The sequence below is a fragment of the Ursus americanus genome, chromosome 11, assembly GCF_024610735.1.
Source record: "Ursus americanus isolate L20-20 chromosome 11, mUrsAme1.1.p, whole genome shotgun sequence".
Classification (NCBI taxonomy): domain Eukaryota; kingdom Metazoa; phylum Chordata; class Mammalia; order Carnivora; family Ursidae; genus Ursus; species Ursus americanus.
Window position 1 is genome coordinate 52464869 of NC_142137.1, and position 27754 is coordinate 52492622.

Consider the following 27754-nt stretch of genomic DNA (forward strand, 5'->3'; position numbering starts at 1 on the left):
CTGAGTATACATTGGCTCAAAGGGGTAAATGAGTATTTTAATCACATTCAAACAAACATCCCATGGGTCTCTACTTTCCCATAGGCCCACGAGTAGTTAGGAGTGTGTCTATCTACTAGACGCTGTTCAATGTGCTGGGTGGAAATATTTCTTTCCTCATGGAATTTACATTCTAGTGACTGAGACAAATAAAACCCAATAATCCAAGAGATAGAGATATGTTGGGAGCTGGGTTAAATTCCAGGAAGAAAACTAAACAAAACTAAGGCAGGGAGAATAAGAGGAGATTTTTTTAGGTAGGGAAGGAGGAAAAGACTTTCTGAGGAGCTGACACTGAGCAGAGACCCGAACGGGAGAATGGGCCATGTAAATATCTGGGAAGAAAGAATTCCATGCAAATGGGGTCTCAAATTCAAAGTCTCTGAGGCAAATGTGTTGTAGGTGGGGGCACCTGGGTGGCACAGCTGTTAAGCGTCTGCCTTCGGCTCAGGGCGTGATCCCGGCGTTATGGGATCGAGCCCCACATCAGGCTCTTCCGCTATGAGCCTGCTTCTTCCTCTCCCACTCCCCCTGCTTGTGTTCCCTCTCTCGCTGGCGGTCTCTGTCTCTGTCGAATAAATAAATAAAAAATCTTAAAAAAAAAATGTGTTGTAGGTGACTAGGATCAGTAAGCAGGGGTGGGAAGGGGAAAGGATGATGAGAGCACAGTCCACAGGTGCTGAAGTGTTGCAACATCACCTTGTTAATGTGCCAGGCTCTAGATCATCGTAAGGTATCACAGGCCAGAGGATTCGGTCAGAAAGGAATAGGAAACTACTTGATAGTTGATGGGAGGTTTTAAATAGGGGCAAGAACTAGAGGATCATTCTCACTGCTGGGTGGGCAACAGACTATAGAGAGGCAAGAGTGAAACAAAGAACCAGGTATGTGGAAATTGTAACAGTCTAAGGAAGAGATTGTCATGCCTTGGGCTAGACAACCTCCCTTGATTATTGGCCATGCTAGCGTCAGGTCTTGACAGTCCTCGGAAAGAGAGGTGAGCACATTACGGAAAGTTTATGCATGCAGTTTGGAAGCATTTGGGGATCTAGATTAGTTCTGCAGCCAAAGAGTAATGTCCCCCTGGGCAGAAAATTTAAACTTCCTGTACTGCAACCTCCCGCTTCACTTTGCAGGGTTTGAACTAAATTATCACAATAACCTACATCTCTGACTATCTGTGCTTCTCTGCAGACTAATATAAAGGATAAACAACATGGAAAATGTGCAACATCAGGACTCTAATACAACACTGGAATGTCTTATGTCAACCTCCTACTAATTTTCAAGGAAACATTGCAAACGATTAAGTACTATTACATTGTGAAGTAGGAAGGTTAGGAGACCCTTTTTGGTAGCCTTTTTTTTTTTTTTTTTTTGCAATGGATAATAAATGTGCAAAAGAACACTTTTAAATCTATTCCCAGGAGCTTTTTCATGATTTTTGTTTGATTGTCTGTAATTATGCAATCCACAGTCTTCGGCTGAATTAAACATCCCATAACCATTTTAATGATTCAGGCTAGAAAGGAAAAATTGCAGACTTTAAATTCTGTTTCAATATGATGACTCTTGAGAATTTTATTGACCTTGGTGGACCTTTTGGAATTTGAGTTCATTTATAATCAAACTAGAAAAAAAATGTTTTGAAATGCTATTTAGAAGCTTAAAAGAATTATTGGACCCTGAATAACTTTCATTACATGACATTTTGATAAGGTCATCGTAAATGAGTCAGAAACACGGATTACATTTCCTTTAAAAATACACATCGCTTCACGACACATTTGGTCCAAATTCGTTTTGGCTTTTGCTGAATCCCAAGTGTTTTCCTTTCCATTTTTTTTTCCTCTTTAGATTCTCCAATAGACTTGCTAAACCCATAATCTAGGTGAGTTCACCTGCCTCACTTTTCCACTGAGTTTTGCCTCAGGCTTTTCTTTAATAGCACGTATCTGTAGAGCAGAGAGTCTTACACTGAGAATCAGGAGAAGCACAAAGTCTAATAAAAGCATGGGAATATTTTTCCCCCCTTTAAACACGGAGCGCTCTAAGGGAATGATATTGTTCCAGAGTACTGACTCAAATCGGTTCTGTATTTGAACTCTGTGATTATGAAATTTCAATTAAAACTATAAAAAGCAAAGCTAACAGACACCAGAGCATGCCAAAGAAAAACAGGATGTTCTTTTTTGATTGGGAAATAATTATCTAAGTTCAATGGCTGGGTTCAGGTAGCTGAGTTTACATTTGCTTCTCCTCATTATAGAAACAGTTGAATTATGGTAAATTTTCCCCAAGCAGCAAAGCTGTCATTCAAAAGGGTGGTTTTATTGGGGTGCAAATCCCTTTAGCTATTGCTTCAGTCCATTTTTAAAATGGATTTGAAGCCTGAGGGTAAAGTACAAATTAAGACGGATTTTTCTCTTTATGCGAAGAAGCTGGCCTGTCTTGTATGCGGCAGCCCCACTCTAGCACCGGCAGGGCGCTCATCTGCTTCGGAAGCCCTGTTATCTCCTTCTTTACAGAAGCGAGATGGAAACACAGCGAGCTCTCATCTTTCTCACAAATCATTACACTGATTACATTATGTCTTCAACAACAGGATGAATATCCCCACATATTTATTACTTGGTGACTGGAACATGTGATGTTCAGGTTTGAGGTCAAGCATAAAGGTACTCAGAATGTTTAGGATTGCCGAAATGTGCTAACATGAGTGTCTTTCCATTCTTTGGGGGTGGAGGGGAGGCAGAGTGCATCTCTTTTAAAATTTGAAAAAACTGACTTTTTTTTTATTTTTAACATTTGAGCGTTCCTCATGACTAGCTCATTGTGAATGAGTCTGCTGAAGATATAATATGCAAAAACACTCTGCTTAAATTAAACTAAGGATTTATATTAAAACTATTTACGTTCTAAAATGGTTTGTAAGGATTGTGAAAGAATAAAATCTTTATATCTGATCAGCACCATTTGAACTGGATAATATGGAAGGGAGAACAAAATCAGATATCATTTCTTCTGGGCAGTCACTGACAATGGACATGATCTCTTTAGGAGAAATGAAGACAATTTTTCTTTCTTTTTGACATTAGGAATATAACAATTAAAAACATATCTTAGAAACAGATCTGTTGTCAAGAATTTGGTTTAATTTTTAAATATAACATTCATTACATTAAAAATTTCAAATAATAATACATACGGATTTTGGTAATCATACTATATAGTACAGGTGTGCAAACGTGAATGATATATCTATGAAGACTGTTCTTTATTAAATATCACATAAAACAGTTAATGATAATTTAGAATGTCTACAGTTTTTTTTTTCTCTGAATGTTTACTACTTTTGATTTCTTCCACCCATATCAATCAATTCCTTGATTTTAGGAAGGGAATTTTTTTTTCAATAATTATAAAAATTACCAATTGTGAAACACTAGTCCTGAAATATGTTCTGTTAAAATAGTTTTATGATTTAAATATTTGTCATAAAATGTGCATATAATGTCCTTTTCTTACATTTTTATGGTGTGTATTAAATTACTAAGACTTCAGATGTCTTTATAATGAAGAAATCTATTTAATTTTGACTCAGAATTTTTATTTTTTTAATTTTTAATTTAATTTAATTTTTAATTTTTTTTTTTAGAGAGGGAGAGAGAGAATCCTAAGTAGACTCCACACCCAGCACAGAGCCTGAGGCAGGGCTCAATCCCACGACTCTGAGATCAAGACCTGAGCCAAAATCAAGAGTTGAACCAATTGAGCCACCCAGGCGCCCCTTGACTCAGAATTTTTTAAAAGTTCCACTAGCTTTCTATAGAAATCTGAGCTACTTGAATCAAATTTCTGCTTGTAGGTTTTAAACTCAGATGGTGGGAATTGGAAAAGTAAATAATTACACACAGAAGCGGTATGCGAGCCTTATTAACTGTGGAACATTATAACACAAATCAACACATTTACGCTGCCTTGGCACCAAAAAAGTTTCCAGTTTAATTCCATGAGGTCCAAACATCTAAAATTCTAGGCAGTGCACTTGCACAATTGTACCAGTTTGGACAAATATTTAAGTCAGGTCATAACTATAGGTTCTATTTTTTGGGGGGGATATTGCAAAGCTTTATATCCAATTTATTATTATTTTTTAAATTATGTTTTTTACTTTTGACGTAAATATTTGTTTTTATGGAGTCAGTTTTATCCATTGTTTTTCCCTTTGACATTTCTTCCATTGTTCTAGTCTGAGATCAAATATATTTCATCCTAGTTATTCTATGACTTTTTCCTTGTAGAAAATTCATGTAATGATCTCACTGACCAAAAAGCTGCTTATGGTGTAGAGATTGAATTAGCCTTGGCCACTTCCTACCTTCCTCTTGCATCTCATCAAGTCTAAGTAGATGATATCTTTGTAACTGTCTCTTCTCATCTTCTCATCATTATGAATTTGTTCATATCTTCTCTTATGTCTTTCAGTTAAGTTTTGGCACTTTCTGTATGTAGGTCTTTCATGGAAGGGTTTTATTTCTTCTTCATATCTTAATGTTTTTACTGAATGAGACTCTCCTGCTAAAATTTCTAATTGGTTATTCTTGACTCATTAGAAGGACTTTGATTTCTGAGTACCACTGTGTTTTCTGGTGATATTTCTTAACTCTCATATTCTAATGATTGTTTTTGATGAGTATTTTGGATTTTTTAGAGAAAGAAATATTTAATCATCTGCAAATAATTACAAGTTTTGTTCTTTTCTTCCCCTCATTTATTTCATTAGTGTCTTTGCGCTGACTGCAACCTACACAACATTAGTGATGTTGAGTATTATTATTTACTTCATGCCAGTAAGAGAATGTTTCCAAAGTGTCACTATTTAATATAATGTTTGCCAAAGTTCTATACCCTCTGTTTTTAGGGGCCTATATTGACAACTTTTACTCAAGAATGACAAGTTTCTTTCTATTTATAACTAATCAAGCTCTTTCTGAGAAATTACTTTTTAATTTTATTTATAAAAATAAGTTTAGCACTTTTTGAGATGTTCAGCTTTTGATTTTCTTTTTTTTTCAACTAAATTGCATTAATAGATTTCCAAATATTGGCTCATGCAAGCATTTCTGTTATAAATTTTACTTAATCATGATGTATTATTTTTTTAATAAAACATTTAAAACAATTTACCATTTAAAATATATGGGATGTTTAATGTTCACTAGAATATAAGCTCCATGAAGTCAAGGGTTTTTGCTGGTTTTGTTAATTACTGTATTTCCAATTCCTGAAATGATACTTTGAGTAGAGTAAGAACTAAATAAATGTTTGATGAATTAATAAATGCATGAATAAATTAATGGAAAGTTCTATAATTTCCTCCCCTTCTGTCTCTTTCACTTTCTTTTATTTGCTGCTACTCTTGTCTATATTGTAATATGACCATAAGAAAAAAAAATGAATTGGAAATATTCCATGCTCATGGATCGGAAGAATAAACATAGTTAAAACATCCATGCTACCCAGAGCAATCTACACTTTCAATGCTATCCCAATCAAAATACCAATGACATTTTTCAAAAGACTGGAACAAACAGCCCTTAAATTTGTGTGGAACCAGAAAAGGCCCTGAATCGCCAAGGAATTGTTGAAAAGGAAAAACAAAGCTGGGGGCATGACATTGCCAGATTTCAAGCTATACTACAAAGCTGTGATCACCAAGACAGCATGGTACTGGCACAAAAACAGACACATAGACCAATGGAACAGAATAGAGAACCCAGAAATGGACCCTTGGCTCTTTGGGCAACTAATCTTTGACAAAGCAGGAAAAAACATCCAGTGGAAAAAAGTCTCTTCAATAAATGGTGCTGGGAAAATTGGACAGGTATACGCAAAAGAATGAAATTTGACCACTCTCACACCATACACAAAGGTAAACTCCAAATGGATGAAAGACCTCAATGTGAGATAGGAATCCATCAAAATCATAGAGGAGAACATAGGCTGCAACCTCTTTGACATCGGCCACAGAAACTTTTTTCATGATACATCTCCAAAGACAAGAGAAACGAAAGAAAAAATGAACTTGTGGGAGCCTTTCCATATTTCACTGAGGTTTGGAATATTTTCAGTAATTTATTCCTTGAATATTAGGAAACTCACTTTCAAAACAAACTGAGTTTTATGTTACATTTTTATTACATTCATTTATATACTTCATGATCAAAATCAAGTTGTCTGCAAATACTGACGGTGTTATTTCTTTTGTTTTTGAAATTTACATACCATTTATTTCTTTTTATTGCCACATTACATTAGTTAGGACATTCAGTACAATGTTATAGAAGTAGTGAAGGCTGGAGGGGTGCCTGGGTGGCCCTGTGAGTTAAGCCTCCAACTCTTGGTTTTGGCTCAGGTTATGATCTCAGGGTTCTGGGTTCTAGCCCTGAGCCAAGCCCAGAGTCTGGCTCACTGCTCGGTGGGGAGCCAGCTTCTCCATCTCCCTCTGCTCCTTCCAGGGCTCCTGCTCTCTCTCACTCTAAAAGTAAATAAATAAAGAAGAAGAAGAAGAAGAAGAAGAAGAAGAAGAAGAAGAAGAAGAAGAAGAAGAAGAAGAAGAAGAAGAAGAAGAAGGAGGAGAAGTAATGATAGCTGGAACTACTTGTCCTGTTCTCAACTTCAAAGGAAAAACATTCAATATTTTACTGTTAAGTATTCTCTTGCCTATGAGTTTTTTTTGTAGACACTTACCAGATTAAAGAAGTTGCATTCTATTGCTAATTTGCTAAGACATACTTCTTAACCATCAGCAAACTTTAACTTTTATAAAAATGCTTTATCCCATCTGAGACAACTTCACTATTTTTCTCTTTTCCCCCCTGACAAATGTGATGAATTATTAAATTGATTAATTTTTTAAAATGTCAAACTGTCTTTGCATTCCTGGTATAAAACCAACTTGGTCATGATGAATTTTCCTTATTTTATGTACAACTATATTGTATTTGTTCATTTTTAATTTTTTCTCATTTTTTCTTTTTTATTTTAAAGTATTAATCGTTTTTGATATTAAGTTCATGCCAGAATACTCTAGGAGTTTTTTTAGCATTTTAATTATAACATGATTTTGTTCATATTTTCATTATTTCTGTTGAAAAGTCAACTATTTTATATATCATTATACATGTCTATATATATTACAAATCCAAGAATACATTTTAAAATTATTAATTATATGTTTTTATATCTCTTTAAGCAGTTGAAAGACAAAGGGTGGAATGTAAATCAAGGGTGGAAGGTAAATCATCTATCCATCCTCTTCTGTTTCCTTATTTTTTCTTATTCTCTTATTAATAACCTCATTAGAATTGTTAGTTTTTTTTAAATGAATTGACCCCTTTATTATTGTGAAATTTCACTTTTTTCCCTCTCTGGTAATATCTCATTTTCTAAAATATAGTTTGATATTAGTATAACCACTCTAGCACTCTGTTGACTATTGTTTTCATGGTATATCTTTTTCAGTCCTTTGATACTATATCTGTATCATGCTATTTTAATTAAGATCATTTTAGACAACTTAGAGTTGAGTCACGCATTTTATTCAACCTGATATTTGCCAATCATTTTGAGTATTTAGAACATTTCCATTTAAAATGTAACATTTATCTTGCTTTTAAGCTTTCATAGGGCAGTGATTTTTTTTTTTTAATTTAAAGATTGTATTTATTTACCAGAGAGAGAGAGAGTGAGAGAGCACTTGAGAGCACAAGCAGGGGGAGGAGCAGAAGGAGAAGGAAAAACTGACTCTCCACCGAGCAGTGAGTCAGATTCTGGGCGTGGGGCTCAATCCCAGGACCCTGGAATCATGACCTGAGCTAAAGATAGTTAACCGACTGAGCCACCCAGGTGCTCCAAGGCAGTGTTTTTTCTATGGTAATTTAGATTAACTAATAATTCTCTTCTCTCTGAAAATTCAACTTGACTTTGCATGGGTTAGAAAGTCTTCTTACCTTAGCTGGAGGAATTTATTCACAAGTCTGGGAATTAGTCAACCATCAACTTTCCGGTAATTATTTTTCTCCCTTCACCTCACTCACGTACAGATCAGTATTTGGCAAAATATTTGATGGTATCCTTTTGAAAAATCTCTTGGTTTCTTTTTCTCCATGTAGCTCCCTCATCTCTGGTATGTTTCCCCACAAATTCTATCCCTATTGGCCTCCCCAAACTCTGAGCTCTGTCTCTTCAACTCAAAGTGAGATCAGGTAGCCAATTGAAACATTATATGGCTCATGGGGTTTTCTGCCCTTTCAGGAACATAATCTCTGGATGTCTGTTGTCCAAGGATTGAGGAAATTTATTTCATCTATTTTTTCCTGTTTATGCTTATTTTCATAGATAGGACAATTTTTGTAGCATTGTTTTGATTTTGAATTGAATGCTTACTTCTTTTTTCAGTTTTTTTGTAAACTAATGAATGAATTTAAGGTAATACATAATTTTTTTTTCTGTGAGAACTCTTTTAGTCACATTTCATATTTTTAAAAACATTTCACATATTTTCATATGCTTTCCTCTCATAATTAATGACTAATAATTTCTGTGTGTTTTCATTTTTTAATCATCGAATTCAATTGTGCTTCAATTCCTTGCCAACGTTCTTTATTCCATAAGAATTTAATGTACTGGTTTTATCACCCACTCCATCACCCCACATTACTTACCTAAATTTAGATTATTGCTTTCTACTAAAATTACTGTTACCATTTCATATCATCTTAAATATTTATTTTTAAGAATCATTTTGCATTCATGCATTCAACAGACAACATCAATAAAGTTATGGTCTAAGCACATACCATAGAGCAGTGACTCTCGAACTATGTAGTGAAGGAAATTATTAAAAGTTCATTATTTTTCTTTATGTCCAATTCATCATTACCCAACTTCATGTAAAATACTGGAAAATAAAATTATAAAAACAAAAACATAAAATATAAGAATCAATTTTAAAATATTAAGTGCAATAATATTGCAGGCACTATTCAGTTAGTTATTAAAGATTCTTTAAAAGTTTGTAAGTATTTACTCTTAATTTCTATAATCCTCTCATTATGAAATAATAACATATAGAGTGGACGAGGTCCACAACTCATTTTAAGTTGTTCTGCTTTAGGTCTCATATGTCTATACATTGGACTGGTGGTGGTGATGGCTGTATTGGTTTGCGTGGGGAAAAATATTCTTCATTGAGAAGTGATTGTAACAGAATAATCAACTGGAATAAATTTTTATCCTCTATACTCTTTGTGTATGTTTAATCATTGACTCTCATTCGGAAGATAAGAAAAAGTATATATACATGTTTATGTGAAGGAAAATAACTGAACCACTTCAAAGTAATCTGACATATACTTTTTCTTTGAATCTTGTTCATCTATCAGCTTTGACTCTCTGTTTTATTGATTAATGAGTTAAATTCTTTTAAAGTTTGAGTCACTGCCCGGTAATACTCAAACAAGCAAACAAAAAAAAAGAATTGCATTTTTTCTCTTTCAGATTACTGAAGTTTTTTATGAAATAAAACCAATTCTGCCTGCCAAAATTTACATTGGTACAACCTGAATAATTACCTGATTGCTCTTGTATTTTACTTAACAGTGTTATAGCTCATGAAAAAATGGAAATTTCACTTGTTGTTATGGGTACTTCCTTTATTGGAATTTAGGATTTTTTTCTGAAATCACATTATTGAAAAAAACAAGCATGTAATCCACAAGCTACACCATTGTTGGGTTCTCCATGTCCAAAATAGTAGAAAAATTATTAAAGCAATGTAATTTATTATCTTTGGTTTTAAAAAAACTATGCAAATCTTATTTAGAACAGCTGATATTAAAGGAAGACATCATAGCAGAATATGCTGTGTTTTTTTAACTCCTGTATTTACGATTAGAAAAAAAAAAAAAAAAACTACCTACATTCTATTACTGAGCTCTTTGCGGTAAATGCAGATAAAATACAGGATGCCATCTAAATTTGACTTTCAGAAAAATAACACATAACTTTTTTTAGTACAGTTATGTCCCGTGTAGTATTCTTATTCGCTAAAGACGGTAATCATAGTTTTTGTAAAAATGTATTCGTTTTTAAAGACTTGGTGACTACTAAGAGCCCAATTTCTATAAGAACTATGGTCACTTATGAAAGAGAACATTTTATTTCCTTTTTTAAAAAGATTTTATTTATTTAATTTATTTAGTTATTTGAGAGAGAAAGAGACAGAGTGGGGGGGGAGGATAAGCAGACTATGTGCTGAGCCTGGAGCTCAACAAAGTGGGGCTCTCTCAGGACCCTGAGATCATGACTTGAGCCAAAATCAAGAGTCAGACGCTCAACCAACTGAGCCACCCAGGGTATCTTAGAATATTTAATTTCTAATATGAGACCCTCCAGTTCTTGTCCCTCATCTCACCAAAGAAGCTATATCTTACAAATGGTGCAAGTACAAAAATGTTGAAGACTTTTTGAGCCTGATGCTGAGACCCTGAAAATATAGACAATTGCCCTATACAATACTCTGGACTCACAGTAGACTTTTATATAAGCGGTACAATAAACCTTTGTTATATTAAATTCCTGAAATTTGGGTAATGATTATTACCACAGCATGACCTCACCTACACTTATTGTTATCAAAATTACTATCAAGTGAGACCTTTTGTACTTTGTGATCATTCAGGCTGAAGAAAAACATTCTAGAAGTAAAGTATTACTTCTAGAATAAATAAGTAAAAGAAGTAAATTATCATTAAATTCTTTTATGCTTTGATAAAAGTTTAAGTCCAGGTTTTGCCACTTTATTGATGCTTATATAATCTCATAGGTCATGTTTTCATGAGGATTAGAGACAAAAAGGAATCAATATCTCTTTAAACTCTTTTAATCTAATTCTTTGAGTAACATCCAAAATATTAAATTGAATTTGCATATTCTATTGCAATAAATTATTAAAGAGACTTTTAACTCTTTCCAGGAAGGTAAGTTATATATGTCAGATCCTTTGAAAATTGTGACTGGTTGTCAAAGTAGAATATTTAAGATAGGTTGGAAATCAGGGGTTACCATGGGAGAAGAGTCACTGTCATTGTTTTTCTTTCAGGGATATCCTATGGTTATTGACATTATGCTGTTTGGTCTAAAATGAGGAAATTGGGCAGTAAGATAAAAAAATAATCTGAATGTGTCTGACTTTCCCAACAAGGAACAGGCTTACTATCCAAGTGGCAAGTAACTGTCTCACTAAGTAACAGGTTAACAGAAAATCCAGTGGTGAAATCAATAAGATGTGGTAGTAAATGAGAGTACTAGTGGAAAGACTGGCTCACTCTTGAGCCATTGAAATAAAACTTTGTATAATCCCTCTATAGCATCATTTGTAATAAATCCATGAGGAAACAACATTGGCTTAGTCATTCATAATAGACATTCTCAATTCTGTCTGCATACTATAATGTTCTTCAAAAAGGTTTTTGTTTGCTTGTTTGTTTGTTTTTTGTTTTGTTTTGTTTTGTTTTTAGTAAAAGTGTTCAGGCCTCTCATACAGAAATTCCAATTTAGTAGACTCCCTAAGAATCTGACTTTTTAAAAGTTTCACTGGTGATTTTCATAAATATATCAGTAATGCTAGAAATTATTAAGGTTTGCTCAATATATCTATCATAGGACACATTCTTAGTTTGTAGAACAGGGATATGCCAAAATATGTATTACTAAAAGACTCTTAAGATCATGAAAGTAAGGTGGATTTTCTTTTATCTATGCCTGGATATATTTATAAAACATATTCAGAAAACAAACGGAAAAATGAAGAAAAGGAAATATAAAAAGAGTAAAAGAAGACATAGCACTGGGTATTATATGCAACTAATGAATCACTGAACATCATATCAAAACTAATGATGTACTATACATTGGCTAATTGAATTTAAATTAAAAAAAGACTAAAATACAAAAAGCCAAATAAAATTTCAATTCTTCTGAACACATAATTTCAGGTAAGTGCAAGAATTAAAACTGCACTGCAATTAGAAAGGCATTCTTGTAAGTATCCTAGCTGTAGAACTTATCTATAGAGAATGATGGCCATTGAATCATATCTCTCATGTATTATTACATTTTAATAATGTCTTCTATTCTTTTATTTTGTCTAATTTGATCCCCAGGTTGGTGTCTCTGTTGCTCTGCAACAATTAAATGTTTACTGACAGAGCCATTTTCTATATAACCACGCAAAAAAAAAATCTAAACAATATTATTTATAAATGAGACATCTTATTTGGTTCCATAGAAGCTTCACGAAATAAGTAGGATTTATAAAATAGCAAACAAAACTAAACTGTAAAATCTCTTACAATAGACAGGATACTATTTGTTATCACTTAGTTAATGATTTAATCAACATAATTTAGTGATCAAGTATTATCAATGTCAGAGGGCAAAATCTTCATATTTTTAAAGGTGAGTGTAAAAGGTAACTTGGACTGGCGGAGTCTGGGTGCCTCAGTTGATTAAGCATCTGTCTTTGTCTCAAGTCGTGATCCCAGGGTCCTGGGATGGAGCCCTGCGTGGGGCTCCCTGCTCAACGGGGTCTGTTTCTCCCTCTCCCTCTGCCTGCCGCTCCCCCTGCTTGTGCTCTCTCTCTGTCAAATAAATAAATTGTTTTTTTTTTTTAAGAGATAACTTGGATTCCTTGAACTCTGAAAAAGAAATGTATATATGAATGCTAAACTTGCTTAAACATTGAAGTTCCTTGGAATCATTGAAAATCACTAACGTAATGAAAATTAATTCTGTGGAATATTTTAACTCAGCCGTGGGGGATATTGTATTGCAGAACATACATCTCTTCAACCAATAACTTCTGGCTAAGGTAGATATACTATCTATTGTAATTTCAAAAATGTGTCTCCTTAAAATACCATTTTTGACCTTAATAAGTACTGAAAATCACAAACCAGGGGTTTACAATCTTTGTTTTATCATACACATATTTAATTTTCCCATAAAATCTTTATTATTAAGCCAATCAGATTAATTGAAAAGATTTTCATATAACCATTAAAAGTCATAAAATTATTAAACATTGCCTTACTCTTTTCTTCACTGCTATCCAAGATTTATGATCGGCGCTTATCTTTGCTATCAATGGTAATGTACATAAATAAAAATCTATCCACAATATTTAACCCATAGGTCACCTTCAGAATTTCTAATTGCACACCTTTCTACAAACTCATGTACCCATCTATACATAGTGACAACTTATTATTTTGCTCAAATAAATTGAACTACATTATTTGGTATTTTCAGAAGTCCTGTTTGTTTTTTTTAACAGCTTCTAGATTTCCCTTCTTCTGATTATGCTAACTTCAAGACTAAATTTTATACACAAAGACTTTCTATTTGGTATTATGAATTACAAAATATTTCAATGAAATTTGTGCTTGAGAAGCCAATATAGAAGCTGTAATAGTTAAGATGAACTGATTTCATAAAATGTAAACCAATCATGATTTTGTGAATAGTTTTTATGAATTATTATATGTGAATCTCATTTTAAAAAGAATATTTTCCTGTAAGTCTCAAGAGCAAGACCATACAAAGATTTAAATTGTTTTGATATATTTATAATAAATCACTTTAATTTCCAGATGCTAGAGGGAAGAAACAATTGCAAAGTCTGTTACTAAGTTAAATGTTCTGATACTATCGCTGTCTTCTTCAAAGGGGAGCATTTTGTTTTCTCATCATAAGATAAAAGGTTATACTAATTGTTCTTTGTATATTCCCTACTGGTTCACATTTAGTAAGACTGTGAGTAGATAAAGGTAAGCTGAAGCTTTTATCCATCCATTGACTATTGGTAAATAAAGGTGAGCAGAAAATTTTTATTATGGTTCTCAGATTATATTTCAAGTCTCTGAATCTATTAGTAAGAACTTTTTTAGATATATGGACACTGCTTAATATTATTTTTTATATTGAGACTATTCTTAGTGATTCTTCAGAATAACAATTCATCTTATTTAAATGTTAATAGAGATATTTCCACCTTTATTTGTGCTATTCCTAAAGATATGCTTCTGCTAGGACAGAAGCCCTTCACAATTTATTTTTACTTCCCTATCTTCTTGGTTATCATACTTGGATAATCTCCTCTAAAGTAACTATCAGCATTTAGAGGTAACATAAATGTACAGTAATCCTTTAAGCCACACTTAGCTAACAGATTGTACTTCTTACAAGCCAGTTCGTGTTTATTCTTTGATAACATACTTTACTTGCAAACATAATTGTTCATTGCGATGTACCAGCTATAAATATGTGTGTATATTTTTAAGCTGAATGTAGTAAATGGATTTCATATATATATGAAAATAAAATAAAATAAATTGTGATATGAAAAAGAGCTTTTATCTAGTATATATTTCAACCATTCAAGTTTCAATTTGTTAAATTTTTTATATGCACTTTCCAATATCACATGTAATATTAGAAGCTATGATTAGAAACAAGCCTGGGGGACTAGATGAATCATGGGGTTGCAAATAGGATATTAAGTCTTTTACATCCACACAGTCATTTGGTTGAAATCTAGCCAACATTAATAGGGCACCATATTATAATTTGCCAAATGAAATGACTATGCTATAGGATTCAGTTCTAGTGAAGAGGGCTACAGAGTACTTTAAACTGACCAATGCCATCACTGTAAGATTACAAGTAGTTCATTATATAATCCACTAGTGACCATTCATAATTGCTCTGTGAAAGATCAGTAAAGGTCCTTAATTAGTATCTAATGTGGGATAGTTTTGTGTGGTGGGTGTAAATATCAGTTTAGAAGAAATTAAACATTTAAATGTCTTGTATCATAAGGACATTTTTGAAGACACATATTTTCCTTAAATGTACGAACTGTAATGTGCTCATGTGGAGTTAAGGCTCAAAATACAGTAAAAAACACACAAAGAGAGCAGTTATTGGTCAAGTTACATACCTCTTTAAGAGATTTTATGATCTTAAATATAAAAAGTGACAAAATAATGTTCACTAGCCTTATGCAACAAAGGAAGTAATTTATACTAGGATAACAATAGTAGGTGTTTGTAGAAATTCATGGCTACAATTCAGACAGTTGGCTTAATATTTGTGGCATAAAAGCATAATAAAAATTACTATTTTGATTTTATTTCAGATTTTAAAATTTTTTTCCCTGCATCCAATCTTATATCTTATAGTGTAAGAGAGTTGTTTTAACATGCTCCTGGCATAAAGTATAAAACACATTGAAAGATAAGCACTTTTTAATGTACTTCTGGGCATTAAGAACATGAACAGTTCTCTAAGTCATTAATTTGCTAGTAATTCTCTTCTGATGAAGGAATTTGCCAGTGGCGGTGATCTAGGATCATAACCAAAGTAATATGATAGATTTCCATGAGTCATACATGAAAATTAGCTTCATTAGCTCATAATGGTTGTTTTCAAATTTGCTCTACACCCCAGAATTCCTAAAAAATTTTGAACCTCCCTATGACAATAGTAATTAATAGACAATCATTCTCAAATGGGGGTGGGAATGTGGCACATATCAAAATCTCTTAGAATTGGGGGTGGGATTTCCTCACATGTCATTTTGCCTTAGAATATTAAGGAGGGCATGTATTGCATAGTGCACTGGGTGTTATACACAAGTAATGAATCATGGAACTTTACATCAAAAACTAGGGATGTACTGTATGGTGACTAACATAATATAATAAAAAATATTATTATTAAAAAAAGAATATCACTACTTTCTAAACTATCTTTGATGCTTCTAATTAGGAATATTTTTGAAATCATATAGGTCCAAAGTTCTGTGGAATTTCTACTCATATGGGTCTGACATTTATTTTCATTCAGAAAAAAAAAAAAGTTAGTATCCTATGTTTCAGGTTTCATGCTATTGATTTGGGACACAAAGATTAATTAAACACAAGTCATACCTTTATAGACCAGAAAACCAATGACTATAAATGAGTAATTAATGTTATGTTTTGTGGAGTGGTAGTCAAAAGTTCTGGGGGTTGAGTCAAGCTTTCTAGAGAAACCGAATTTTAAGCTGAACGTTGAACAATGAGTGACTTAACCAACAAAAACGGGGTAATAGATAATCCAAAAAGATGAGGAGAAAAGGGGGAAAGCACCAAAAACTGAGAGAGTATGAGAATTTAGCAAACTATAACTAATTCCATGCATCTGTAATTCTTGGTGAATGTGACTGACCGTTAGAATATAACCAGAAAGACTAGTTGGGGCAAGAGCATCCCTACCTACTCAAATTTGAACATAGTAGATGCAGAAGAGAGTTTAGAATTTGTGTGATTTTGATGCAAGTAGGAGTTTAAGGACAACTCGAAACTTGGAATTTAAGGACAACTCCTATAGGTTAGAAAAACACGATAAATTATATTAACTTAGAGAATGTGATGAAACAAGAACAAAGCATAATTCTTGCATTTAAGAGCCTCTAATGGAAAGCTATTAAAATAAAATGTAAGAAAGCAAATACAATCACTGTGGGAAGAGAAAGGAATGGAATCTCACTTATTCTGTAGTGGAGGTCACAGTAGTTTTTAAGAGGTGACACAGGATACAAGTCCAGAGGATAAGCAGGAGTTAGCAAAGCAGGAGTGAGGGGTGGGATTTGGACTCACTGCAAGTAGAAGGAGCAGTTAAAGTTACAGGGACATCCTGCGGACGTAGCAGCATGTGTTGATTTTCCATGGCTGTGTAAGAAACTACCACACTTAGTGACTTGGAATAACACTTTTTTTTTTTTTTTTGGTCTCACAGTTTCCATGGTCCAGGGATCCAGGCATAGTTTAGGTGGAAACTCTGCTCAGGGTCTTACCAGGCTTCAGTATGAATTTAGACTGTATTTCTTTTCTTTCTCTCTTTCTCTCTCTCTCTCTTTCTTTCTTTCTCCCTCCTTTCTTTCTTTCTTAGATTATTTATTTATTTGTATGGGAGAGAGCAAGTGCATGCACAAGCGGGGGGGGGGGGGTGGTGGCAGGCAGAAGGAGAAACGGACAGAGGGAGAAACAGGCTCCCCGCTGAACAAGGAGCCCAATATGGGACTGGATCCCAGCACTCTGGGGTAATGACTTGAGCCAAAGGCAGATGCGTAACAGACTGAGCCACCCAGGCATCAGTAGACTGTACTGCATTCCTTTGAGCTTGGGGTTTTCTTCCAAACACATATGGTTATTGGAAGAATTGGATTCCTTGTAGTCATAGTACTGAGGTCCCTGTTTTCTTATTGACTATCAGCTAGGGCTGTTCCTTGAGATGTGGCCCTCATGCAGGCCCTCTATTACAGGTGGCAGCTTACATCTTCAAGCCTGCAGGAGAATCTCTCGCTCCAGACTTCTAATCATGAGAATGGCTATCCCATCATCTTTGTAATATAATGTAACCAAATTAAAAGAATGGCATCCAGTCATCTTTGTCGTATTTTATTGGCTAGAAGCAAGTAACAAGCCCCGCCCACACTCCAAGGGAGGGAATTCTACAAGGATGTGATTCACTGGAGTTCATCTTAGATTCCTGCCTGCCACAGAGCATCAAGGGATATTAAGGGGGGTGCTCATAGGTTTGACAAACACAAGCTTGAATCTGAAGGAAAAGCTCTTTATTTTTTTAAATTAATTAATTAATTATTTTTAGAGAGAGAGAGAGCACAAGTGAGGGAGAGGCAGAGGGATAGGGAGAGAGAGAATCTTCAGCAGACTCTCTGCTAAGAGTGAGCCGAACCTGGGGCTTGATCCCCAGATCAGAGATCATGACTTGAGCCATAATACAGTTTGATGCTTAACCAACTGAGCCACCCAAGGGCCCCAGAAAAGCACTCTAACTGGAGGCAAATGTAAAACAAAAGAGAGGAGGACATATTCTAGACATCTTGATGCATAAGAAAAGGAGTTTATGCTATATTATTATAATATTTAGGCACAAAATACAATCTATAGATTTACTGGCTTTCGGATTAAGAAGCTAAGCTTGGTCTCTTTCCTCTACTTCTGTGCAAGAACAGTGACTGGTTATTTGGATGTTTTTTGTAACTACAGTCTACAGATATACTGTAAATGTGCTGTTTCTGATGAATACTCAATTCATTAAAGATAGATAATATTACTCATTAATTAAATATGGATGTTCCATACCATGCTTAGCACTGTACTTAATCTAAGCTTATAATATTGACATTTTTCATATAGATGTACTATTAACATTTACATTTGGTGAGGGAATATGGAAAACATACTCATGCTGTTTGCAGCAAAATCATTAGTGCAATGCAATGTAGATCAAAGGGGAGTGTTCAACAAAATGACTGTAAATAACTCCAGATGAAGTTAATAAGGAAGAATGCCATTTTTCTTATGATAGTTTTTCATCAATGTCCTAATAAAACCATTAATAACAAAATCTTCAAACAGTAGGATAAAAATTTACTAAATAACAATTAGCATTTGAACAGTGGACAAAACTTGAGATGAAAACCTGGCTTTTACTAAGTGAAAATGGAGGAAAAGTTTAAAATCAGTAATTCCCATTCTGTTCCAAAGCTTCCCCAATATTTAATTACATATTCCAATTATTAAAAAAAAAAACGCAATGAATTTTGAATTCTAGTTTCTAGGCTAATAAATTTTCTGAAAGTTCGCAGATAATTACTCATCTGTCCATTAAGGTTTCATTAAAGAAACTGCCTTGAATCATTGAAAAATAAGAAAATCTATATTCGGGGCGCCTGGGTGGCTCAGTCATTAAGCGTCTGCCTTTGGCTCAGGGCGTGATCCGGGCGTTCTGGGATCGAGCCCCACATCAGGCTCCTCCTCTGGGAGCCTGCTTCTTCCTCTCCCACTCCTCCTGCTTGTGTTCCCTCTCTCTCTGGCTGTCTCTCTCTCTCTCTGTCAAATAAATAAATAAAATCTTTAAAAAAAAAAGAAAAGAAAAAGAAAATCTGTATTCTTTGATCCTGTACATCAAGTCCCATTATTCATTCCCATTATTAATATTCTAAATAGTGAATATTTTATATTTTCCTATAGAAACCACATTCATTGATGGCTTTCTTAGACCTTGTGAGTTTGAGTATGGATCACTAAGGTCAAGTCATGTTAAGTTCCCCACTTCAGGGGTGCCTGGGTGGCGCAGTTGTTAAGAGTCTGCCTTCAGCTCAGGGCGTGATCCCAGCGTTCTGGGATTGAGCCCCACATCGGGCCCCTCTGCTGGGAGCCTGCTTCTTCCTTTCCCACTCCCCCTGCTGTGTTCCCTCTCTCGCTGGCTGTCTCTCTCTCTCAAATGAATAAATAAAATCTTTAAAAAAAAAAAAAATTCCCCACTTCACTTTGTAAAAACAAAATAAACAAAAACAAAGAAACAAAACCCCCACAACTTGCAATTCTCCTTCTATAAAATATGAATGGGTTGGAAGTGGATATAAGTATGAAGTCAAAAAGCCCTCCAATCTACTGTGATATAAAGCAAATGCTTTATTTCGTTAAGCCTTTCAACCTTCCTAGATTATAGGTACTTTTATCTCTCCTCTTTATTGATCAAAAGTCTGAAACACAAGATCTGCCATTTTGTATATTGCAAACCAGAAACTTCAGTCTAGGTTCATTTGACTCAAGACTCTATGCTAAGTGGTCCCCAAATTCCATTACTGGCTAAATGATAGCTCTGAATGAATTACCAGTGCCAAGATATTGAAACCTCAGTTCCAGGGCTGGTTAGGCATTGTCTGTGATTCCTGAAGCCCTTGAACTGGTCACTTCTGGGTGGATTCCAAAGGCATGGCATAAATCTGGCCATTTTCTGTGTAAGCTATCACATTAAAATTTTGGCAAGCGTTGTTCCCAGCTCAGAGAATACCATTGTGAAATGCACAAACAAGAACATTGGATATTATGAAATTTAGATTCTAGTAAGGCAAGACATGTTTTTTTAGAGTAAAGAAAAATACATCAGAAATATACAAAAGTACATTGAAAACACGAGTCAGATATTGTTAAGCATTAAGAAGAAAATACAACAAGGTAACATAACAGGTAATGCGAATATGCCCCAGTCTACTGACTGGTCAACGAGGGTTATTTTGAGATGGTGATATTTGAACTGATAATAGAAAAACATGAAAGAGCTAGTCCTTTGGAAATCTGGGAGAAGAATGTGTTCACCTAAGATAATAGCAAGAGGAAAGTATAGCATAGCACCATGGGAAATTCAGGCATTTTGTTTTATAAAGTCCTGTAAGATAATATACATAAAAATGCCCTTAACAATGAAATCAAGTGTTTAACCTATGAGAAGCAAATGAGGCCTTATTATTATTCATTAAGTAATGAATAATTTTTATGATTATTCTTGCTTGCTATGAGATATTTGAGTGTTCTATTCTTCACTATGGATTTGAATACTCAATTTGTTTCTGTGGTGTCTTTTTTTTTTTTAAGGTTTTATTTATTTATTTATTTATTTATTTATTTATTTATTTATTTAAGAGAGCATGAGAGAGAGATCACAAGCAAGGGGGAAGGGTAGAGTGAGAGGTATACTCCCTGCTGAGCAGGGAACCCAACGCAGGACTCAATCCCAGGACCCTGGGATCATGATGTGAGTGGAAGGCAGATGCTTAACTGACGAGAGCCACCTCTATGGCGTCTTATAATATAATAGTATAATATAAGGTACCTTATACTGAAGGTCAGTAGCTCTTGGATAAATACAAACAATTTATTCATAATAATGGATGATCTTGATATCAATGCAAATTTTGACAATTAGAATTTTTTGTTTTGGCCAGTTGGGTTCCTTAGTAAGCTCTCCCTACTATCTGGTACCAATGTTGGCATTTCTGAAGGGTTCATTATAGCTTTGTTGATTTTTCTGGTTTTATGTACTTGAACTCTTACAGCCAGAAATTATTTAGCTGAGATAGTCTAGGAGTTCCAAACTAAATACGGGAAGTTAGGTTAGATTTGAACTTTGGATAAATAAACAAACAAACAAAAAATCAGTTTAATACAAGCATTTCCCAAATATTGCATGTGATAAACTCATCCTGAAAAATGTGCTGAATATTAATTGTGCCTTTATACAAATAGAAACAAAATGATGGCAAATGGAAGCATTTCTATTATGGTATATGGGGACCTGCATGGTAAATGGAAACTTTGGAGATTCATGGTCCGTTATACTTATATTTGAAGAAGATGTTATTATGGGAAAAGCATAGCTGCTGTAGAAGACATGACCAATTATGATTTTCCATCGGCAAATTTAACTTTTGTCTCTCTGGATCAGAATTAAAGGTTAAATTAAGTTGCTTTTCTCTGATATTTACATCATTGCCCTGCATGTGAGATTAGACTAAAATGATAACATATATAAGAGTTCAGTGAAGTAGAAAGAGGAAACGCACAAGAAATTCACTTAACTTTGGTCATTATAATTTCCTACCTCAAAGTATAGCAAGTCTTACGTATTAATTTACTAGGGGTATCATAACAAAGTTCCACAACCTGAGCAGCATAAACAACAACAGTTTTTCGTCTCACAGTTCTGGAGTCTGGAAGTCTAAGACCAAGGTGCGGGCAGAGTTGATTCCGTGTGAGGGCTGTGAGGGAGCATCTGTTTCACGTCTCTCTCCTAGCTTCTGGTGGCTTGCTGGCAATCTTTGGCATTTCTCGGCTGGCAAAAACATCATCCCAGTCTCTACCTTCATCTTTTCATGGAGTAGGTATTTTGCGTCTGTGTCTGAATTCCCCTTTTTGTAAAGGCACCAGTCATATTAGATACCTTCCCTACTTCAGTATGACCTCATCTTAATCAATTACGTCTGCAATTACCCCTTTTTTTCCCCCAAATAAGGTCATATTCTGAGGTAGTGAGGCTTATGACTTCAGTTTATGAATTTGGGGTTGGGAAGGACCACAGTGCAACCCCTAACAGCACAACAGAAAGCTGTGGACATAAAAATTCCAAAAAGCTAGGGCCCTGGCTTTAAATTTGGCTGTGTATCATCTGCACTGTCTTTGGAAAGTCTCTTAATTTTCCTGTCTCCACTGTATAATCTGCAAAATGGAGCTAATAACTTCAGCCTTGTTTCTTCACAGGGATGTTGGAATAATCACAGGAACTTGTGAAATTTTTATAAGAATTATCAAGTAAAGTATAAATCAGTCACTTAGCAACTTTAGAGGTAAATAGTCTACAAATCAAAATACAGCTAGGTGAAAATATCATCATTTGTTTTTAGTGTCTGAAAATGGAACTTAAAAAATAACATTGAATCATTCTCAACTACTCCTCTACATTGTATCAATCTAGTCGCCAGAGGGAACTAAAACTCGCTAGTCCATTCCCTTTCCTCTGCCAACATAGCCATTGGCTTTTACTATTAAAATGATCTCTCCAGGTGCCTGAGTGTCTCAGTTGGTTAAGCATCTGCCTTAGGCTCAGGTCATGATCTCAGGGTCCTGGGATAGAAAGCTGTGCCAGGAGATGTCAGGCTCTCTTCTCAGTGGGGAGTCTGCTTCTCCCTCTCCTTCTGTCTGCCACTCCCCCTGCTTGTGCTCTCTTTCTGTCAAATAAACAAATAAATAAAATCTTTAAATAAAAAAAAATGATCTCTCAATAGGTCTTTCAATATACATTCCCTACCCCATGTACCTGTGCCTGCCCTCATTCTTTTTTTTTTCTTAATATAATTTCATTAAAAACAATATGTGACCCTGGCACTGATAGTACAGATAGAGAAGGGCCATTGTTCTTGGTGGGCAGAGATCTACTGGTGGGCAGAGGCAACAAAATAGAAAAATTCTGGAAAGTTTTATAATAACTTCTCTTATGTTTTTATAATCCAATTTTAAACCATGAATAGAGATACAATAAGAAAAAAAGGAAAATTAGAAGCCAATCTCATTTGTGAATAAGATATGAAAGAAAAAACACAATAGCAAATCAATCTACTAGATTAATCTCCCATGGCCAAGAATAATTTACTCTAAGAATACAATGATGTCTTAAAATTAGAAAATTCGTTTCATTATATTAACTGTTTAAAAGAAAATTACTTAATTGATTATCTCGAGCATACAAAAAATCTGATCAAATTCAGCCTCGATTTCTTATTTAAAAAAAACTATAGTGAATTAGATGTATAGTGGAAATGTTTTTATATAAAATGCATGTACTTGAAGCCACCAGCAAACACTGTCTCTTATTCACTAAGTTTTTAAATTCAGAAGCACAGAGGAGAATATTATAATTGTAGGAGTATTGAAATGAGCATTCATGTATATTTCTAGATTCTCCATCTTTGAAATTTTACCACATTAGTTTCTCCTCTCTTTCTTCTCTCAACCATTTGAGAGACATTTTATGGGCAGGACACTAATTCATTCCTAAATACTTTATTATATGTTGCCTAATATGAGAGCATTCTCACCCATGACCATAGTACAGTGTTCAGGCTCAGAAAATTTAACACCAATAAAAAAGCATTATCTACAATTTTAAATTTCCTCATTTATCTCATTGTCTTCTATGGTCATTTTCCCCACTCTTGAATTACATTGTATATCATTGTTTTGCCACTTTAGTCTCTTTTAAGATAGAATACTTTCCCACTTCTTGTGTGTGTGTGTGACATATTTTGAGGAAACCAGACCAGTTGTTTTGTGTAATGTCTGTCAGTTTGGATTAGTTAGTTTCTCATAGACTCGGGTTAATTTTTTCTTCTTCTTCTTTTTTTTTCTTTCTTTCTTTTTTTCTTTCTTTCTTTCTTTTTTTTTTTTTTTTTTTTTTCCTATTGCCTGTTGCATTGTCTCTTTCAGGGATGCATACTTAGAGACACAGAATGTCACTTTATCCTGATTTGGCATTACTTTTGGTTAGTGTATCGACTTTCTACTGCAATGTAACAAATCACCACGAATTTACAAGATTACTTAACACAACACAAATGTATTATCTTGCAGTTTCCAAGGGTCAGAAGTTCAGCACGTTTTAACTAGATTCTTTGCTCAGAACCTCAGCAGCCGAAATCAAGCTATCAGCCAGCTGTATCTGGAGGACCCACTAGGGAAAGAATTGCTTCCAAGTCCCTCACCCTGTTGGCAGAATCCACTTTCTTGCAGCCATATGACCATGGTCTCCATTTTCTTGCTCACTGTTAGTGAAGGATCAGTCACAGCTCCTCAAGGCTGCCTGCCCACTGCAGTCTGGTGCTCTCCACGAGGATTCAGAAACGGCAGCTGCTACTTTGGTGCTCAGATCAGACACACATTTCTCTGTCTCCTCCATCACCCACCAGCCAGAGAAAACTCTTAAAAACACACACTTGATGAGGTCAGACCTACCAAGGATAATTTCCCTTCTGCCGTATAACATGAGATAATCAAAGGAGCGATATCTTACATATTCACAGGTTCTGTGCACAAAAAAAGGGAAAGGGTGTTTACATTAAGTAGTGGAAAGCTTGCGACCACTTAGAATTCTGCCTATCACAATCAGATTTTGTATTGTTCAAAAACAATTGGCATCAAAATTATTTAATCTTTGAAGGCTTAAGAAGTTACATATAAGTTTATCTGAACTTTGTCTGTTTTGTGGGTAGTTCTTTGATACATTTCTCTACTTCCATGGCAATTAAACTGTTTAAGTTTTCTATCTCCACTAGAGTTCATTTGATAAATTGCCCCCTAGAAAAATCACACATTTTATCAGGCTTTAAAATTTGTAGGAATTTTTGGGGAAAAAAATCGTTTATAATTTTTATTATGATTTTGTTTTAACAGTCTCATTTATTTCTGATTTTGCATATTTATGTTCATTTTTTAATTGCTGCCTGATTTTTTTAAAGAACAGTATGTTTATTTACCAATTAATTATACCTTTTTTTCTGCTTTTAATCTCTTGATTTGCTGAATTTATCCTTATTATTTCCTTCTTTGGGTTTACTTTGGGCTTACTTTATGTTTGTTTTCTTATTGATCTGGGAATTTAATTCACTTAGTATTATTCCTTCACATTCATTGATATAAATACGTATTTAAGACTATGAGTTCTCCTCTGATCACTGTTGACTCACTATGTATACCATGGTAGCTCATACAAACTGATGAGTAGTATTTTCGTTATTATTTTTTAGAAATTTTGTGATTTTGTTTGATAGGTTTATATTTTTCCTTCCTCCAAAACATGTTTAATAAATACTTTTTTTATTAATTAATATTTTTAGCACCTAAAAGCTGTTTAAAATTCAATAAGGATCCTTTCTCCCCTCCTCCCTCTTTTCTTTCCTTCCTTCCTCCCTCTCTCCCTGTTTTCCTGCCTTTCTCCTTCATTTTTCCTTCCTCATTCTTCCTTTCTGAGTAATTCAGTCAAAAAACATTATGTAGTGAGAAGCAACATAACAGGCACATCTGGGACAGGGAAGGATGGCGTGATAGTGGCTTGGTGTAGGGAAGCTGGGGCTGAGTGGGGAAGGAAGGATATCCATGCAAGACAGTGACAGCAGGCTGCTGGTGTGGCATATTGAAGCCCCAGTGGAGTGAAGAGCACATCCACATGAAGGGAGTGGTGGTGGCAACAAAGGATCTATTATACTCAGGGTGTTCAATTCCGTATGTAATATAACAAGGATGGTGGCCAGATTCCTTATCATCAGAGAAGGGGGTTACATATACGGAAAGGGAGAAAACTAGCATGAAATCTGTGATATTAGATTGGGATTGGAAGTAGCAGTGTGAACTCGATGTTTGCAAAATAATAGATAAATAAATAATTAAATGTTGATGCCTTGCTATGCCTTCACCATCCAGGGTCTTAACTCGTTTCTTCAGAATTTACTTTCAAGAAGCTTACAGTCAGGACTGGATATTAGACATGCACATTAAATTCAAAGAATGGGGTGAGATATACATTAAGAACTGTCAGAAAAGGTGGACCTAAAACAGTAGATGAGGATAGCATTTTGGAGAATGTGTTTTCTGACTGGGAAGTGTAAAACCTGTAAAGACAATATAAAACATACTTGAAAGCATGGCTATGGAGCCAGACTCATAATTTAACTTTTGACTCTACATCAATGAGATGTAAGATTTCAGGCCAGGGGCACAAGGACTCAGGTTCACATCTATAAAATGTAGATAATAATAAAAATAGGGTTGCTTGGAGGCTTAAGTGAGTTCCCAGAAAAGTGCCTGATATCTAGTAAAATATCATATAATATTATCACTTAAGACAATTGGTTTTAGAAATATTGAGCTGGGGAGAAATGAACCGATGTACAAGAGAGACATAAGCCACATTAAGATGGGACAAACAAGAAACAGGTTAAGGGCAATATTTTCCCCTTTCTGATATCCATGGCCTGAGGCAGAGATGTATTAGAAGCAGGTTGTAGAAAGCCTTGAAGAGTCAGAAAAGAAGGCCATGGATTAACAAATGGGGTGTTACATGGCTTCTTTAGTCTTTTTCTTCCCTTGGTTTCAAGAAAAAAGAATATCTAATATTTTTCTCTGTATTTTTTAAATAAAAATTTCCTATTGATCATATCGAATAAGTACCCATCTACTTTATACATATATATGTATGTATTAAAGATTTTATGTATTTATTTATTTTAAAGAGAGTGAGCATGAGCGGGGGACATGGGGGCAGAGGGGGAGCAGCAGGGGAGGGGGAAAGAATCCCAAGCAGGCTCAGTGCTAATCCTGGAACCAACTGGGGACTCCATCTCAGGACCCTGAGATCATGACCTGAGTTGAGACCAAGTGTTGGATGCTTAATGGACTGAGCCACCCCGGTGCCCCATACCCATGGAACTCTTAGTGTCGTCTTTGTCTTCAGAGTGAACACTTATTCTTTTTAAAAATGCTTTTAAAATTATATGTATATAATCATGATACTGTCATTGTATGGTCTTATACTTTTAATGCTGTCTTGATAAACATAATTGAATTACCTGTGTATTTTTTGCTCTTTATTCCTGGAACGAACTTCTATAGTCCAAAAATATATTTTATTATAATCACTTTACAAGCTTTTTTAGTCTTTATCTATACTCATACACAAGTTAGAATGGCTTACCTTTTTCTTCTTATTATCTGTCATGTTTTAAAATCAACACCACATTTACCTTATAGAGTAAGTTGGAAACTATGTTCCATTTTTCTGTGCTTTACGTTGTTTTCTACAGTTTCTTATTGATATTAATATTTTTACATAATTCATTCACAATTATCATCCTGTTTGTCTCATTGATAGGTCAATTTTGGTAATTGCCACTTTTTAATAAAATTATCTATTCTGTGTATAATTTCAGAAGTGTTCACATATACATACATTGTATTTATTTATATTGATTATCTTCTCTCTTTGTTTAATGTCTGCTAGTATTAATGAAATTTGCTGAACTTTTTGAGTGAGTAATGAAAGTAGGGAAACACTCAGTTTTTGTTTTGTTTTGCTGTGGGTTTTTTTTTTTTAACCAATTAAAAGTTTGTATTAACTTGAGATTTTTGCCTTAACTTTTATTATTTCCTACTTTATTTTTTTTCTTCCCTTGTTGAATATTTTCCCTTGG